Source organism: Manis pentadactyla, chromosome 18 (assembly GCF_030020395.1).
Source record: "Manis pentadactyla isolate mManPen7 chromosome 18, mManPen7.hap1, whole genome shotgun sequence".
Taxonomy (NCBI): Eukaryota; Metazoa; Chordata; class Mammalia; order Pholidota; family Manidae; genus Manis; species Manis pentadactyla.
The window spans coordinates 27,628,464-27,647,301 of NC_080036.1; the positions used below are offsets into that span (position 1 = coordinate 27,628,464).

The window sequence follows — 18,838 nt, forward strand, 5'->3', positions numbered from 1 at the left end:
TTAGAAAGTTATGCATGGGTCAAAGCTCTATGCAGGAGTGGAGTTGAATGTGACAGTAGGAAAGGCACATTGAAGTTGCTTCCATTCCACACTGCAGTTCACCTTTGAGAAACCATCACTTGCACATTTTGTTAGAGTTAAAGAATAGTCTGAAGAGGGCCTCATTCAATCTCCTCCACCGGGAAACAGGTGGGGAGGTAACAGTTAGAGGTGTCCAGATGCCCAGAAAACAAGGCCACCAGGGTCCAGATGGGCCCACACAGGTTGGGGTACACCTGGTATTGCAATGCCCACCACACCCAGAGGCACCCCCAGGGGCTCAGGCCATGGTGCAGGCCTGATACATGGACAAGCCCCAGGGTGACCCAAGGTGGCCCCACAGCCTAAACCCCAGTGGTAGAGTTTCCCTAAAGCAGTTGGTCGGCTCAGAGTCCTTTTATGGAAGCTGACAAATATGAGAATGATCCAGAATTAGAAAAGATCCAAAAACCCAGAAACTACTCCTGGATGGACAGAATGACCATATGCAAACACAAACTGCCAAATTCTGAGGAAAAGATTCAGACACTTTGTGAGGAGCATTTACACTTGGATGGAAGATTTGCTACAGTAGGTGGCAATGGGTACTTTGGTGTAAGAAATAAAGAGGACTAGTGGGTCTGATTTTCATGGAGAAAGGAGACCTGATTACTCTCCCCGCAGGAATTTACCACTGCTCAGCATTGGATAAAAAGAACCATGTTACAGTCGTGTGGTGATTGGATAACCAGTGTGGACTGCATGCATATAACCAGCCAAATGACCATTTTCATGCTTGAGGACTGCAGATAAAATTTCCAGCACAGACAGCCTCACTGTGCGCCCTGGGAGCTCACACACCCTTTGTAAAGGTCGTAAACATGGTAACTGAGCAGAAAATCAGCCATTTTCTCTTTGCCTGTATATTGTCGACTTGAAGCTGTCTGTCCTTCACAAGATTATTTGATCAGAATTTTTTTAATGAAAGAAGCTATAAAGCTGATCTTTACATGGAAACAACTTTGGAAATGTAAACAAAGCACAATCATTTTCTCTAACTCAACCAAAATCAGTGGTTCAGACATGCATACAACTTTAACCGAAATGGGAGACTTTTCTCCTGAAAGAGCACTGGTTAGATGCTCTATCTGGACAAGATTCGTACACTCTAAGCCAGGGATCAGCCAATAGCATGCCTGCCTTAGAAGAAGGGTGTGGTGTGGAAGTACATTTGGTCTTGGTCCCCAGTTCTGGAGCAGAGCTCCTGAAACTCCTGGGGTCTCTGAGTGGTGGGAGTATCCGCTGCTGTTTATAAGCAGGCCCTGTGGAGCATCGCAGTGCCCCAGGGACAGCAGGTCCTGCGCTCAGGATCCCCAGACCTCCCTCTCTGTACCTCTTCATCTGGTTGTTCATCTGTATCCTTTATAATAAGTTGGTAAATGTACATTACTGTTTCCTTGAGTTTTATGAGCTGTCCTAGCAAATTATGGGACTCAAGGAGGGAGTCCTGGGAATCCCCAATTTATAGCTGGTGGGTTAGAAGAATGAGGGTCCTGGATTTGCAACTGGCGTCAGTCTCTTGGGACTGAGCCCTTAACCATGGGGTCTGATACTACCTCCAGGTAAAAGGGCTCAGAAATGAGTTAAACTGTAAGACATTCAGTCCTGCTGAGAACTGGAGAATTGCTTGATGTGGGAAAACAAACCGGAAAGGTGCAATAATAGATAACATAACTAGAGAGAGGACACTTTTTTGTCCCAAAATTATCCTTCGGAGTGTGGAGCAGTGAGGGGGAAGAGCTTTCATGTTAGGGGCACGTGCTCAGTTCCTTATGCCACTTGCCAGTTTATTGTTCAAAAAAAAAGTAACTGCCTAAATTAAAAAATAAATAAAAAGAGGGCCACCCTTGTCTGGTCCCCTTCCCGTTGTAGTGAAACCTGATTCCACAGACTGTATGCTGGCTCCTCTCATCCGTGTGCTACTTTTCCTCAGCTCTTATTCTTCTTTCTTTTTTTTGTAATTGAGGTACATCCAATAAAATGCACATATTTTTGTGCACGGCTCGATGCATTTTGACATGTGTGCACATTCATATAGCCATCAGCCAGATCAAGGTATCAAACATTCTCACTAATTTTTCCTCTGGCACCTGTTTTACCCATCCCGGCCCCCTTCCTCTCTGGTAACCACTGGTTGGTTCTCTGTGTCTATGAGTCTATTTCTGTTTTGTTTGTTTTGTTTTAAGATTCCACCTATAAGTGAAATCATGTGGTATTTGTCTTTCTCTGTCTCTTATTCTTTTTGATTTCGTGCTCAACCCCTGTGGGAGAAAATAGCGGTGAACAGCCTTTGTGAAATCTTGCTTATGCAAAAACGATTTTCTTCACTTTATGCTTTTGGTATTGTTGATCTTTAAAAACGCAATAGTCTTTTATAATGGGCAAAAAAGAGGATATCCTCAGGATCTGAAAAAGCTATTAAAATACTCCTCCCTCTTCTTTTGCAACAACATGTCTGTGTGGGGCTGGATTTTCTTCAAATACCTCAACCAAAACAACAGACTGATCACAGAAGCAGAAAGGAAATTCCCCCTTTCCTTTAAGTCAGATGTAGAAAGATTCGCAAAAATGTAAACAAAGTAACTCTTCTAAGTTTTTCATTTTGGAAAATGTAGTTATTTTTAAATGAATAAATAAGCCTTTTGTTACTTTCTGTTTTAACTTTTAATTAGTAAATATGGTTTTGTATGACATATATAAACAAACACTCTATGGAATCCTCAACAACTTCTCAGTATAAAGGGTTCCTAAGACCATGAAATCTGAGAAAAACCCTAAAGGAAGGTACTAGCAGCTCACTAAAAATGGGGGCCACATTATTACACGAGAAAAATTTAACATTTATTCAATAATACTAGATAATATATAGTCCATATTAAATTGTCCCAAGGTGTCCCAATACTTCCTTTAAGTCTGGGGTGGGGGTCCGGGTCCAGAATCTCATCAAGGACCTCACGCCACAGCTGGTCGTCCGGTCTCATTAGTGTCCTTGGCTCTAAAGCGCCACTGTTCTGTGGGTGAATGGTGAGAGGTGTTGATAACCTTGCAGCTTTTGAAGAATCCAGGGCAATTGTTTTGTAGGATGTCTTAACAATTGCACTGTTTCTTTTGTTTGACGGCTTCCTTGTCATAAGACTCAAGTTAACCATTTCCAACAGGAATTGCACACGGACTGGGTCATTCCCATTGCATGTCATTAGGGAAGCCCCTAGTATCAGTTTGTCGTATTTTAGTTTTACCTCCCTAGGTCTGGGCTCTCTCTTCTTGAGAGTGGTGGTATATTTTATTGGGCTCCGTCTAATGCTATGTCTTCTTTGTTACCTACTGACTTCCTCTGTGGTCCCATATGTGGTCCCATTTGTAAGTTCCACGTGTTCTTGAAAACAAAAAATACAGGTTCCTAAAATTATAAGAGAGAGTTCTGTGCCTGCCCCTTTACAGCATGTTTGTCAAATTGCATTCTTCAAAACTATATTTTTGCACATTTTTGTAAGCTTGAGCTATTAGTTTCTGAGAGCGGCATTCAGATCTCCCAATGTGGTTGTGGATGTGTTCATTTTTCTTTCTACTGCCATCCACTTGCGCTGTATATATTTTGAAACTATGTGTTTATATGTTAAGTGTAGGTTCCTGTCTTAAAATTTTCCAGTGCATTATTCCTTTTATCATAAAATAACAATCATCCTTATACCTGATACCGCTTTTTGCTTTGTATTGCAACACCAACTTTATTTCGGTGGGTATTTGCCTGATACATTTTTTTTCATGCCTTTTATGTCCCTCTTTTCTGTCACCAAGTTTTACATATATTCACGTATAGCTACATTTTGTTTTTGTAACATATTTTAAAAGCCCGTGACTTTTAAGAGACACATTTATTGTTCACAGTTATAGGGATTACTGAAAATTTTTTATATATTTTTGTCACTTTATTTTGCATTTTCTATTTGTCAAGCATTTCCTATCCCTTTTTAAATATCCTTCCTAGTTTTCCATTGGAAATGGACTCAAGATTTTTTTAATTCTCTCCCACCTCCTTTACTAGTTTAGAAATTACATATTCTACTTCTATTGGTTTGGGGATTAAATTCTTGACTTCATAAAGTTTAAAACTCATCATTTTCCTTATCCTTCTTAGAAATATGAGACATTTCAATGATTTCTTTCCAGCTTCTCCTCTCCTATCTTCCATGTTTTATTCTATTTTGTATTCCAGCTCCACTGGGTTTTCTGAGCCCCTGCACTGTTTTCAAATAGATTTATCAACATGTTGGTCAGTTTCTTAGCTCAGCATTGTGTCTTACATTCGGCTCCTACCTCCTGGGTTCTGTTTCCTAACAACTGAAGGGCAGCATTCAACAGGTCTTTCAACATGTCTGTGAGTAATTAACTTTCTCTGTTTCAAATTGTTCAGTTTTATCACTCTTTTTTTTTTTTGGTATCATTAATCTACACTTACAGAAAGAACATTATGTTTTCTAGGTTCCCCCCTTCACCAAGTCCCCCCCACATACCCCTTCACAGTCACTGTCCATCAGCGTAGTAAGATGCTGTAAAATCACTACTTGTCTTCTCTGTGTTGCACAGCCCTCCCCATGCCCCCCACGCACTATACATGCTAATCGTAATGCCCTCTTTCTTTTTCCCTGCCCTTACCCTCCCTCCCTTCCCACCCATCCTCCGCAGTCCCTTTCCCTTTGGTAACTATTAGTCCATTCTTGGGTTCTGTTATCACTCTTTTTTTTAACTGACACATAATATATACATATACATATACAAAAAAGCACACAAATATTAGTATACAGCTTATGAATGTTCACTCATCACTGCCAGATCAGGAAATACACCATAACCAGCACCCCCATCCCTCTTCAAACCACCTCCTAGGCATTAACTTTCCCAGCTTCTCCAAAGGAACCACTCTCTTAACTTCTGCCAAAAGGACTGGTTTTGCCTATTTTTTAAATATAAATGGAGTCCTACACTATGTACTCTGTTGTGTCTTACTTCTCAGCATTACATTTGTGAAATTCATCCACGTTTTTGCTTGTAGCTATAATTTATTAATTCTGTTGCTTTCTCCAATTCCACTTTATGAATCTGCCCCAATTTATGTGTCTATTCTACTATTGATGGACATTTGGGTTGTTTCCAGTTGGGGGCTATTGTTTTGTTTTGTTTTGTTTTGGCTTAAACAACAGAAATTTATTTCTCACAGTTCTGGGGCTGAGAAGTCCAGGATCAAGGTGCCATGTCTGGTGAGGGCCCACTTCTGGGTCTGCAGATGCCGTTTATCTCATTGCATCGGTGGGGGGCTATTGTCAATGAACCTTCTTGTCTTCTGCTGCGCATACCTATGAAATTCCATGGGCTGATACTTAGGAATGACTTACCGGGTCATAGGCTACATACGTAAGCGTCCAGCTTCAGCAGCCTCTGCCAAATAACTTTCCAAGTGATTATAATTAATACTCTACCAACAGCGTATGAGAGTTTCGGTTTCTCTACGTCTTCACCAACACTTGGCATTGTCAATTCTTTTCAGTTTCCGTCATTCTCCTGGGCGTGCTGTGCTACCTCCTGGCGTTTTAAATTGCATCTCCCTGGAGAGGTGCGTGAGAGTCAGCTCCCTTTCATACGCTGATGATCATGTGACTGTTCTCTTTTGTAAAGTGCCTGTTCAAGTCTTTTGCTTGTTTTGCCACTGTCCGCCTGTTTGTGATTTGTGGGAGATTCTGCTATGGGTCCCATTTTTGGGTACATTTACTGCAGAAGTTACCTTCCACTCGGTGCCTTGCTTTCTCATGCTCTTAAGGTATCTTCTGATGCACAAAAGTCCTTGATTTTAATTTAGTCCAGTTTATTGATCTTTTCTGGTTATGTTTCATTTCCTGCTTGATAAAGCTTTTCCAACCCCAAGATTATTAAGATACTTTCCTATTGTATCTTCTAGAAGCTTTATAGCTTTACCTTTCACATTGATACCTATAATATGTGTAATTCACCCAGAATTGATTTTTTGATGCACCCTATTTCAGATATGTTCAAATGTGAAAAATAATATGTATCTAAGAATTGATAAAATACAGTTATTTTTTAACCTCCATTTTTTACTTAATACTTTATGTGCATTTTTTTTCCTGCCATCTATTCTTCTACAAGCTGTTTTTTTTTTTAATAGCTGCCTCATAGGCATGCCTCTCCCTGGAGCAGGGGCTCTGGAAACAGACGAGCCTGGTTAGTGGCCTGTCCTCATCTCTTACAAGCTGTGTACCTTTCAACAAGTGATTTTAAGCACTCTGGGCCTTAGCTGTCATGGAAGGTGCCCAGGTAGCATAGCTGGATCTCAACTCCTGATTAATAATTGATTGATAAATAGTGGATCTAGAAGAGTGAATCTGAAACAAGACCCTAAAGAGGCAAAAATATTCTCAATCATAATGTAAGTCGGTCACAGGGATAGTAATGTACAGCATGGAGAACATAGCCAATGATTCTGTAACATCTTCCTATGTTGACAGATAGTAACCACACTAGTGGGGGTGAGGATTTAATAACATAGGTAACTGTTGAACCACAATGTTCTATACTTGAATCCAACACAACTGAATATCAGTGATACTTCAATTAAAAGAAAAAGACTCTAGAACAGTCATATTTGCTCATTAAAGTCTCCTAAAGACCTGGGATAGCCATATTTTTTTGAGTCCATAGTTTTATTGGCTGTGACTAAGAACAATAAAACTAGATCAGAATGAATGCCCTGTGGTGGTTGAAAATTAAAGCCAGGTTGGCAGCTTGACAAGTGACAGTTGGGCCTTATCACCTTCCCTTATCAGATTTTCAGATTATTCTTTATCTGTGGAGCTAAAGGTTATAAGAGGCTCTAACCTGTTTTGGCTGATTGGCTTGGGAGAGAGCTGCTTGACTCTTCTGTGGCTCACTTTATCATCTGCAAAATGGGTAGAGTCAAAGTTCAATACCAATCTCACGGTGACATTATGAAAGTCAAATGAATACTTAGCGGAGGGAGGTTGTGGCAAGTGTGATGGCCACGATTATTCGCACCCTGGGTGGGTATAGACTAGTGAGATTTGCATGTAAGGGGCAGCTCACTCCAAAATTCGAGTGGGGACACCCAAAGACTAGAGTGGGACTCTGGCCCTGTTTTGGGGGCAGATGGGGAAAACTGAAACTCATGAGAAACAGCTAAAGACACAGTTCCTGACAATTCCTGTTTGTCCGGTGATGGTAGATGTTCCTAACAGCCAGCTCTGTGGAGGGTTGTGTGTGTATGTGTGTGCGATTATATCCTGATATAAATACTTCCACCATGGCCGAACTATGAACCTAACATCCCTGACCAACTTTATGTCGTATTTCCACCGCACAGATACAATAGATGTAAATATCCTCAAGGGAACGGGTACTGGTAAAATTAACAGGAAGGAGTTTGAGCCTTTTAATATAATTTATGTCATTGTACATTCACGTAACTTAATTTTTAATAATGACTGTGTTTAACAACTGGCTTGCAGCATCCCTGAAAATCCAATGCTTGGCTCTCATGAGCCTGTATAAACTGGCTCCAGCCGCCTCTGAATTAGTCCGTGGGTCTGTGTTTCGAGCCTGTAATCACAGACAATTAGTATTCGTGTTTAGTTCAAAACACGACAAGTGGACAGTTCTAAGAACAGGCTCGGTGTCCTCCTGGAGGACCGGTGCTCATTCCCCTGGTAACTGCGTCTCCTCCCCGAGGTTTCGGCTCAGGTGACCTTTTCCTTCCTTGGCTCTAGGCTGTTTGTCATTCCTGTGCACCAGCACCTCCCCCCACTTCAGGACAGACTACCTCGGGAAGGCCTGGGAGTGCACGTAGGGCTTCGTGGCCAGTGCCAGCCACGGCCGAACCCCCGTCAGGTGCTCCCAAGGTTATGCAGATGACCAGGGGGAGAGGAGCAGCCTTGGGAGGAGCCGGCTGCTCCGGGCCCTCAGCCCCGGGACCTGGGTTAGGAATACCCTTGCAAATAGACCCACCAGTCCATTACTCTCATATGTTTCAAGACCTGGATCCAAATTACCACTTTTCATCTAACCTCACTCCTCTCCGTTGCTTCTACCCTTGCAAACAGCAGGGACTGTTATATAAACGATGACGACGTGCCCTGGGTACCCGCTCTAGCTTTGTAACTGTCTGAACCTCCTAACAGTCCTATGAAGTAGGCACTATTCTTAACCCAGGTCTGTGGGTGAGAAGTCCAAGACTTCCTCCACTAGGGTGGTGTGCCAACCTGCCCACACTCCTAGGCTAAGGACCCGGGATTTCCCCTTTCTCCCTGCACCGTCTTCCCTCATGTGGTACCTTCAGCTCATACACCATTATTTTGTGTTCTTTAACATGTTGCTTACTACCAAGTGTTCTAGCATAGGGACAGAAGCAGAAGCCATGGGTCTGAAAATTTTGCTCAAGGAGAGCATGCGATGGTTGCTGCCTGCCTCTCTTTCCTCTGAAAACGAAGAGGCAGAGGTGAGGGGGCGAATGGCTCGGGGCACTGAGGAGAGGGGTGGAGTCTGTAACAACGGATTTGGGAGAAAGGTACAAGGAGGTTTCCAGGAGACGTAGCTGAAGCAGGAAGTGACAGGTGTGCAGTGGGGCCGTCCCTGCAGGTGTCATTGTCCCAGCAGCCATATGTTGGGACTTCTGTGGGGGCCGGCTGTGTCTATAGCCATTGAGCCCATAAGCGCATCATCTCCTTTCTTATTGCTTTCGCCACCAGCAGGTGACACTCTCTCCAGGTTCTAAGGGCGCTACGGCCCCCCAGTGAGAACTGCAGGAGGGCGTCTCTGGATTTCTTCCCACCTTGTAACTTTGCAAGGAGAAGTTGGCTGTCTGCAACCTGGAAAAGGGCTCTCACCTGACAGAATTGGCCAGCACTTTTATCTCGGGCTTCCCAGACTGCAGAACTATGATAAATAAGTGTTGCTTAAGCCACCCAGTCTACAGTAATTTGTTATAGTGGCCCAAGTTGGCACACACAACACGCATACAATTCCGTGTGAGAATGAGGATGTTAGTGGTTTTGCCCAGAACAGAGCTGGACTGGTGGCTGTAGGTCAGTGATTTTCCCACTGCGTCACGGGATGTACTGCAAGCTGCCATGGTCTCCCCTTACTAGATCAAACAGAAAACATGTCCTTGGAATTGGCCTCCCCAGACTCAGCCTAGATGTTAGAACTCATCACAAGCGCTAGTGCTTTTCCTTTGAACTGGATTTAGCTCTTCAATAATTTAGACCTGAGTTTTATTAGGAGGTAAATACAGGAGGGGTCCTCTCTGATCTGAGGAGTGGTTACACAGGAGCCCCCCTCCCAGAAAGAGTTCTGTGATCGATTAGCCAGGCCTGCCAAGGGCAAAGCAGTGGGAGGGTTAACCCTGGGGGCTAAATGTTTGCCCAAGCTGGTGAGAGGTGGGGTAGGGGACAGACAAGGATAAGCTTTGCAGAAAAGCTTGGAAGGGAAAGAGATCGAAGATTCTGCACAAGCCTTGGTTCTGCGGTCTCCCTGCTGAGTAGTTTAGAGCAGGATGGCTGCTGGCTGAGAGTGTTTATGTCCACCTGGGGCAGGCGAAGCAGGGGGCAGCCAGAAGGGAGAAGGACAAACAGCAGCTCCCGGAGTTTGGATGCCCCCCACCCCCTGCTGAATCCAGGACACAGTAAGCAGGACAGTTACCAAGATTTCTGGGCAAGGCTGCCTCTTGGCACCCAGACCTGAAGAGCTGGGAGGCCAAGGGCCTGTCAAAATAGCTTGGCAGGAAGAATGCTGAGTTTGTCTTTCTGCCAGAGGCAGGCACAGGGTGTACCAAAGGCAGCCTGGCCCTGTGCTCTAGTTACAAATGGATTTAGCTTCTGCAGTGCCTGAAGCTCACACAGTTGGGTGGGCAGGGCAGAGGGCTCCTTTTTTAGAAAAGAATATAAAATCATGTGCTGACCTTTGAAAGGGACTTAGACAAGCGAGAGACCCTGAAGCCTAAGCTTCAGAAAGGGATACGTGCGGATCACCAAGGAAAGGAGAGGCCACTCTAGATCGGAGTGGTCAGGGAGGGAGGACTTAGAGCCGCAGACCAAACGCCAAGGAGCCAGCCATGTGTGATCTGTGGGAAGAGCATTCTGAGCATAAGGAACAGCAAGTGCAAAGGCCCTGAGGCTGACACAGGCTTGAGATGCCAGAACTGGGAGCAGGTCAGTGTCCCTGGAGTGTGCTGAGCCAGAGGGGAGAGGGACAGGTAGTGAGTTCAGGGAATGGTCAGGGACCGGGTTATGTGGGTTCTGGGAGGCAGGTAAGGACACCGTTATTCCAGGGGCTGTGGGAAGCCATTGGAAGGCTTTTAAGTGAACTAAATATGAAAAGAGCGCTACTGTGAAATGTGGAGAATGGTTTGCATGAAGCTCCAAGGAGAAGGCAGCACGGGGAGGCAGGGGTGCGTCCGCAGGACCTGGTCTTTCCAGGTCTGTAAGCCAGGAGGACAACCAGCAGCACCGAGGGGTGCTTCCTCCCACTTCCTACAGAGGGCCCCTCGGATAAGCCTCCCCTGGTACCACATTCACCCCGTGGAACAATTTGGGAGCAAAAAGGCTAACCCGTATCTGTGCCACTGGACCTTATGAGTCCAGACAGCTTTCAAAGTCCCGGGTCAAACCTACACGTAGAGACAACTCAGGGTGCCCTAGCAGCCCCAGGGACCCTGGGAGGGCATGTCCTTGTTTCCAGATGGAGCAGCGGTGGCCACACTCCCTCCTGGGGCTGCGCAGTCCATCTGGGGCCTCCAAGAGGGCCTGACCTCGGTGGGAACCTCCGTCTCGGGAGCTCCAGCCTCCACTGGCAGGTGTGTGGCACAAGGAGGGCCTGTACTGCTAGAGGTGCAGATGTGCCCTGCGGGGAGCAGGGAGGAAATGGGGGTGGTGTAGAGGGTCTGCGGCCCGGGAGAGGGGGGCGGCCGTGGGGGATGAGCAGCTGGTGTGGGTGCAACGTGGCCTCGCGCCAGGCTCCCAGGCCCAGCCACTACAGAGTCCGTCAGGGTGAAGGGCCTCCCCCAGCAAGGCCAGGGCAACATCACCTCAGCCCCTGGGCTCAAGTGTAAGGCAAGAAACCCACCCACGGGGCGGCCGTTGTTTCCCGGGATGGTCGGAGGTGAAGCGCTGGGAGGGCCTGCTGGTGGAGGAGATTTGGTTTCCTGCCCTGAGCCTGAGCCTGAGACGCCAAAACAAAGGGCTTCCGGCAGGTCAGAGGGGTTCTCGGGGCAGAAGGCAAGTGCCCACAGCTCAGGTAATGGGAGAGAAGTAACCACCGGTAGAAGCGGAGAGAGGAAAACACCACCTTGGCAAACTGGAGAAACTGGTTAACTGGTTACAGGGCTCGTGCGGGCCTGCGTGAGTGCGAGCAGGTGCTGGGGAGGTGCTGGGGGTCCCGGCCAACGACCACCAACTTTCAAACGAAGAAACACTAACTTTCAAACGAAGAAACGATGGACAAGGGGAGGAAAGAAATGGTGGCCTGTGGCCCAGATGCCTTCACACCCGTGATAGCGGCAATCCACAGTGAGCCCTGCCCCCAGCCACTGAAAATTAAGGCAAACAAAGCTGTCTTTGGAGATGTAAAACAGTGAGGGTGCTGTAAACCACCAGTGGGAGGAGACCGAAAGACCGCAAAGCTTGGGATCAGCCTGGGGACCGGGTGTGGCCCCAGGAGGACAGGAACGCAAACTGGTAAAGGGAACCTCCTCCGCTCTGCGGCGTCCTAGCCCGGGGCAGGCTCTTCCTGGAGTCGGGCAGGGCGGTCTGTGGACCAAGGGCCAGAAGGTGGCAGTGTCTACCCAGGGAGGGGCTTCCGCAGGGCCCGCAGAGGGGGTGTCGCTCACCCCAGGGGCGGCCCGGGCCTTTGAGATCCAGCAGAAGCTCCTCCCACCCCCACCCCAAAGGCAGTGGACTCCCAGAATCCTCCTCACTGCTTCCAGGGTTCAAGAGGGCTTGGTTCCCAGTTCCGATGGCTGGAGTCCTGCATTGCCCACGCCCGAGGCCCCTGCCTCTCACTTGCCCATTCCTTCTCTTCCCTCTGCTATGTGTCCATCCTAGACTCAGAGTCACTCTTACCTGCAATTTCTCCTCACACAAGATACAATTTAGGGCAACAGAGGGGTATACCTATGAGGAAAAAACAATTTAAAATGCAGTATTACAGATCCTGGTCTTAAAAGTCTTATGGTGTAAAAATCCCAACGATGCTTTTGCAGAAACAGAAAAAGCCACCCTAAAATTCATATGGGTTCTCCAAAGACCCGAGTAGCCAAAACAATCTTGAAGAAGAACAGAGTTGGAGGTCTCACACTTCCCGATTTCAGAACTTAGTACAAAGCTACAGTAATCAAAATAATGTGTTACTTGCATAAAGACAGAGACATAGGCCAATGGAATAGAAGAACCAGAAATAAATCCTCCTGTATATGGTCAAATGATCTCCAACAGGGGTGCCAAGACCATTCAATGGGGGAAGGACAGTCTTGTCCACAAATGGTGCCGGGAAACTAGATCTCCACATGCAAAGGAATGAAGTTGGACGCTTACCTAACACCTGTATACAAAATTAACCCAAAACAGATCAAAGACCTAAACATAAGAGGTAAAACTATAAAACTCTTAGAATAAAACATAGGGGAAAGCTTCATGACATTGGATTTGGTAATGATTTTTTGGATAAGAGAGGCAATGAAAGAAAAAAGATAAATTATACTTCATCAAAATTTAAAACTTCTGTGCATTAAAGGAAACAACAGAATAAAAAAGCAACCGCAATACTTACCTGGCAGGGGAGATACCATGATCACGAAGGTGGTTTTCCCAGGGCGAGGCTTATCCATTGCACTCCGGATGTGCTGACCCCTGCGATTTCCCCAAATGTGGGAAACTCGACTGCATAATTTGTGGTAGTGGGGGACTGCGTTCGCGCTTTCCCCTGGCATGAAGCGTTAAATATCAGGCTGCTGTAAAAAAAAAAAAAAAAAAAAAAAAAAAAAGCAACCGCAGAATGGGAGAAAACAGAAATCACAGATCTAATGTGGGGGTTGATAACCAAAGAATATAAATAACTCCTACAACTCAACAACAGAACAACCAACCCACTAGAAAATGGACAAAGGACTGAAACAGACATTTCTCCAAAGATGATATAAAATGGCCAATAAGCCCCTAAAACATTGGTCAACATAACTAATAGCTCACAAAATGCAAAGCAAAACCAAATGAGATACCTCTTCACACACATTAGGATGGCTACTGTTAAAAATAAGACAAACCAGAAAATCGCAAAAGCTAGAGAGATGTGGAGAAATAGGAACTTTTGTGCACTGTTGCTGAGAATGGAAAATAGTACTTCCACTGTGGAAAACAGGATGGCAGTTCCTCAAAAATTAAAAGCAGAGTTATCATATGATGCAGCAATTCCACTTGTGGGTAGATACGTAAGATAATTGAAAACAGGGTTTCAAAGAGCTATTTGCACACACATGTTCATGGCAGCCTAACTCACGATAACCAAAAGTTGGAAGCAACCCAACTGTCTACCAATGGATGATGGATAGACAATGGAATATTATTCAGCCTTAAAAAGGAAGGAAATTCTGTCACATGCTACAACATAGAAGCACCTTCATGATATTATATGCTAAGTGAAATAAGCCAGACACCAAAGGGCGAGTACTGTGTGATTGCACCTGTCTGAGGTCCCTAGGATAGTCGAATTCATAGGAAGTAGGACAGTGGTTGCCAGGGACTGGGGGAAATGGGGAGTTAGTATTTGATGGGTATGGAGTTTCAGTTTGGAAGATGGAAAAAACTCTGGAGATGGGTGGTGGTAATTGCACAAAAATTGCACATTTCACCTGAAAATGTTAAAATGGTCAATTTTATGTATATTTTACCACAATTTTTCTAAAAAGCCCTTTGGTGTCCCTGCCACTGGGAATTTCTCCCATGCTGTGGCTCCTGCCATTTTGTTCTGCCCTCTGCACCCCCATCATTTCTCTGACCTTCTCTCCTGTCTTCTCTCTTTTGGGGTCCTTTCCTCCAGGTTCCTGTTAACGACCCCTGTGAAGCTGTTTGGCATCTTGTGTGTTTAACGTCTCCCTTCAGCGGTGCCCTGGCACCTCTCCTTTCTCAGCCAAAGTGGCTGATGGAGATATTTTCCTAAACAAACTGTTCTCACCCTGCTAAATGCATTGAAAACCTGCCATCTGGTGTATACATTGGTCTCCTGAGAAATCGAGTCGTCCAAGCCCACAGCTGAGACTCGGGTCTCCTCTCCGCCAGCTGCCAGGCTGAGGGTAGGCCTGGGGACCCAGGAGTTAATTTCTCAGGGTAAAGGCCACTGTGGGCAGCCTCTTGGCAGCCTGCCAACAGCCCCTTCTGGCAGCATTCCATCTGAGCATCCCAGATCAAGCCTCAGACATGCAGGGCCTGGGGAGAAAACAAACAGCATGATGACAGCAGGGAGCGATCACCAAGCCGAGGTGGGGTGAACTTGGCCTGGAAGGCAGAGGTGCTCAGGGTCCAAGGCTGCTGGGGAGACGGGGCGAGGTGACAGAGGACTGGACCTGGGGACCTGCACAGATCCTGAGCCGTGCGTGCATGTGCGTGGGGCAGACCAGGAGTTCTTACTGTGAATGAATATGACAAACCAGGCGGGGAATCAGTTGGCAGCACCCTTCCAGGCCGGTCTCCAAAGCAGATCCAAGAAAGGACCCCGGGAGAGGTCTTCAGAACAAAAACCGTCCCTTGATAATCGCTTACCATGCACCAGGCACTAAACACTGATAGTAGCTATAATTACTCTTGCTACATGCCAGGCGTTGTTCTAGGCCAGCACTGTCCAATAAACACAATGCAAGTCACATAGGTTATTTTAAATATTCCGTAGCTGCACTTAATTTTTTTATTTTTTTAAAAACCAAGACATTTATTAGCATGTATACCTTGTGTATCCATGGCAGATACCCAGAGAAAAGTGAGGGAGTCCTCTGCATTTTAAAAAGTTAAAAAAAATCAAAAGTGAAATTAATTATAAAAGTGTTTTGTTTAACCCAATAGGTGCAAAATATTATCAATTCAACATGTTAATCAAGAAATCAGTGAGATTTACATCCTCTTTCCATATTAGGTCTTCAGAATCCGATGTGAGTTGACAAAGCACATTTTGGTTTGGACAAGGCACATCCCAAATGCTCATTCCAAGTACATGTGGGTGATGGTTACTCTGCTGGACAGAGTAGTTTAGATATGTTAATTCTAAATGTAAGCAGTTCAGATATATTAGTTCATTTAACCCCCATAACCCTGCTTTGTTATCCTCATTTTACAGATGAGAAAAGTTAAACACAGAAAGAAAATGGCAGAGCTGGGATCGAACCACCAAGCCCAGCCGAGTATGGGCCCAGAATCTGCTCTCTTAACCAATGTGCTTCCACCATTACCTGGCTCATTGCCTGTAGGCCTGAAAGAAAAAGGGTGCTTGCTGTGATCGCCTCTGTTTTACAAAGAAGAACAGAGGATGAAACAAGCTACAGGGTCTTGTCCTTTCTGTGGTCCCGCTGGGTTTGAACCTATGTGGAGTGAAAACTTGGAGACATCGTCTTGTACTTCAGTCGGTGCCAGGATGGAGAGGCTGGGTGTGGACCCTGCACCCCTAAGGTGAAGTCCACTTTGAAAAGTTCAAAGGAAGAGTGGCCCCGTGGCTTGAAGTGGGAGGGGAAAAGTGTTGGCCCCATTTTCTACACCCTCATTTTACTTGGCTGCCTGTTGGCCCATCCAGCGATGGCACCATAGTTTATTTCAGCAGTCCCTATTTGGTGGCAATTTTTCACTAATATGAACAGCCCTACAATGACCATTCTTGTAAATTATTTTTCCCCACGATGATTTATTCTCCACTCCATCACTGGCTGAGTGTAGGGGAGCGCCCAGCAAAGTCCCCAAGCCTGACATATTGGGGCTGCATAGAAAAGAAAAGCCCCTGAACTTGGCCACTCAACACTCTGGTGCTTTATGTTCATAATTTCATTTTCTTGTCATTTAGGCCAGTTTCATCTTCATCCAACACTTGGTTCCACCAAGCCTTCTGCTCTCTGCTGAGGTTCAGCTCAAAAAGAAAAGTTTCTAGGACTACAAGGCCGGTCGGGGTTGCCTCTCCTGATGGCACATGCAAAGCGATGCTTCTCCAGGCCCTGCCTTCCGCCGCTGGTCTCAGGAAAGGCCTGCAGGGAGCCCCATGCAGCTGTCGCCCTCCTGCTTTGGAAATGTTTGTGCAGCTTCCTGGCTCCCTCCCAGGTGACGTCTGCCCTTTTACCTTTCAGGTTACTCCTCTCTCTTACCCGATGGGCAACTTTGGGCAGGCAGGAGGCCAACTGAAATAGTTCTGTAAATTGCCTTTTTATGTTTGTAACTAGAGCAGAGGTTTTAAGTAGGGTACATGGATGTTGGAGGGGAGACAACTCAAACCCCCTGAATTACTGTGCCAACCCTATATGTGTGAATATTTCTAGGGAGAGGTTGCTTATAGTCATTCGATTTCCAAAGGGGTCTGGGAAAGGGTTGCAACCACCCCTGGAGTCTGTGGTGGGCCTGAGCAGCCACCAGATTAGACAGAACACTGGCTGCTTTTTTGAAGGCTTTTCTGGCCAAGAACCGTCACTTCCTGTAATGGTGGCTGGTGGTGGCTTGTAGTGGAGACACCTGGCCTTTGTTCTGCTGCCCCACAGGCTGAGGCTCAAATTTTAGCTGGAAAAAAAAAAAAAGTTACAAATTACTTCCTGAACTGATCCTGGGTTTCTCGTGACCAGGAAAATCTTTCAGTGTAAAAACTTGAAATACCAAGAGCTTGTTGTACTGCCAACCTCTCTCTTTAATCACACAGATCTGCCATAACTAAGTACCACAGATGGGGTGGCTTAAGCAGCAGAAATTCATTTTCTTACGGTCAGAATTCCAAGGAGGCTACATGTCCAAGATCAAGTTGTCGGGCAGGGGGCTGGTTCCTTCTGAGGCCTCCCTCCTTGGCTTCCCACACAGCCTTCCCTCTGCATGTCTGTGTCCTAATCACTGATCATCTCCTTTTATAAGTACGCCTGTCCTGTTAGGTCAGGGCCCACCCTACCGACTGCACTCTAATGTGACATCCTCTTCAAAGGCCCTACCTCCAAACACAGTCACCTTCTGAGGTACTGGGGGCTTAGGACTTCAACAGAAGGATTCTGAGGGACACAATTCAGCCCATGACATATCTGTTACATTTTTGTGACTACAGAAGCAACACCAGCTCCCCATGGAAAATTTGGAAACTTCAGAACTAAAGAAACTAAGTTAAGAATTGCTGCAAAAACCATTTTTCTTGTTTTTTTTTTTTAAGTGTACAAAGTAAAAGGAAAGCACACCTCTCTGTCTCCACCTTCACGCCTCCTTCCCAAAGAAGGTCTGTAGGAATGTTCTGTAATAATGAGGGTCATGTCCTTGCAAACCTTTGCTATGTCTGCACGGGCTGCTCCCAGGACCGTCCCTGTCCCTGTCACTCTGCCTGGTGGTGCTGACATCCTCGAGAACATTGTGCTGGAGTTGCTGTGGATCAAATCTTAGGGGACGGTCACAGTGATTCTAGAATTGTCTTGTTTGAAGGGTATGCAACACGTTAAACACAAGATCTCAGATTTAAAAGGAAATTTTAAAAAGAAGGCATGTAAAGATAAATGAGACCCATCAGAATGGCTTCTGGGAGGCACTGAGATGTTTGCTGCGCTTGAGTTTAGGCACTGGGGCAGTCGGCTGTTTTTCCTTCCTTCATCTTCCTACATAGCAGGATTTTCTGCTTTTTCTTTAATGGGCTTATGTTACTTCTTATAATGTGGGAAATAAACAGCTGTAACAGAATATTGCCAGGGAGGACAATTAAAAGGAACTTTGAGTTCTGTGCAAAGCAAGGAGATAAAAGAAAGAGTGGACAGAGGGGGGCCGGGGGAGGCTCCTCGGAAGGTGGGGGTGCATCAGGCGATGGGGCCTTTGCCTTTCAGCCCTGGCAGAGAACAGTGCGTGCGAGTGAGGGTTGCCAGGAAAGAACTTGCACTTAGCTAGTCCGAGAGGAGCAGAAGAATTTGTAAATGAGCTCCTGGCTACTTGAAATAAGGCCCTTTGGCCTGGACTAATTATATCCTGGCTACTGAGAAATGGGATGCTGAGTCACTGCCCGCGGTCTCGAAAAATTACAGTGAAAGTGGGCTGGAAGGTTGGCCCGGGTCAAAAGGCCGTTCCTGTTTCGGAAAGGCAAGAGAGTGGAGACTTCAAACATTGGACTGGGGGCTGAGCAAGATTAAAGGGGTGATCTGGAAAGCTCTAGAAAAGGAAGTGACGGTTCCTGGGAACCAGAACGGGTTCATGAGCCCCAGCTCCAGACGGGCTTCGGCTCTTGACGCTAGGCACAGATGTCCTGGGTTCAGCAGGTCTCCCAGCAGACTTGCTAGAGTCTTGCAGTCGGGATGGGAGATACGGAGCAGGCACTTACCCAGTGAGGTCTGACGGTAGCAGGTTGAATTATCACAGCCCCCAGTCACTGGGGTGGTGTCAAGGTGAAGACAGGTCTCTAGGTCCATTCAGTGTTTCTTATCCATTGCTAGGGATTAGGGATATAGTGGAAAACAGGACTGATATTCCCCTGCCCTCATGGAGTTCATAAA

General features: G+C 46.1%; 1 long non-coding RNA gene and 1 other non-coding gene across 2 annotated transcripts; both read left to right on the forward strand.

The window, feature by feature from the left end:
- Positions 1–10,018: 10,018 nt before the first annotated feature.
- Positions 10,019–18,105, forward strand: LOC118935531 (uncharacterized). Its single transcript, XR_005033865.2, has 3 exons — positions 10,019–10,313; positions 15,481–15,809; positions 16,195–18,105. It is a non-coding gene; the product is annotated as an uncharacterized LOC118935531 (long non-coding RNA).
- LOC130681659 (U1 spliceosomal RNA) lies at positions 12,920–13,083 on the forward strand. The gene has a single exon (XR_008994862.1). It is a non-coding gene; the product is annotated as a U1 spliceosomal RNA (small nuclear RNA).
- Positions 18,106–18,838: the final 733 nt, after the last annotated feature.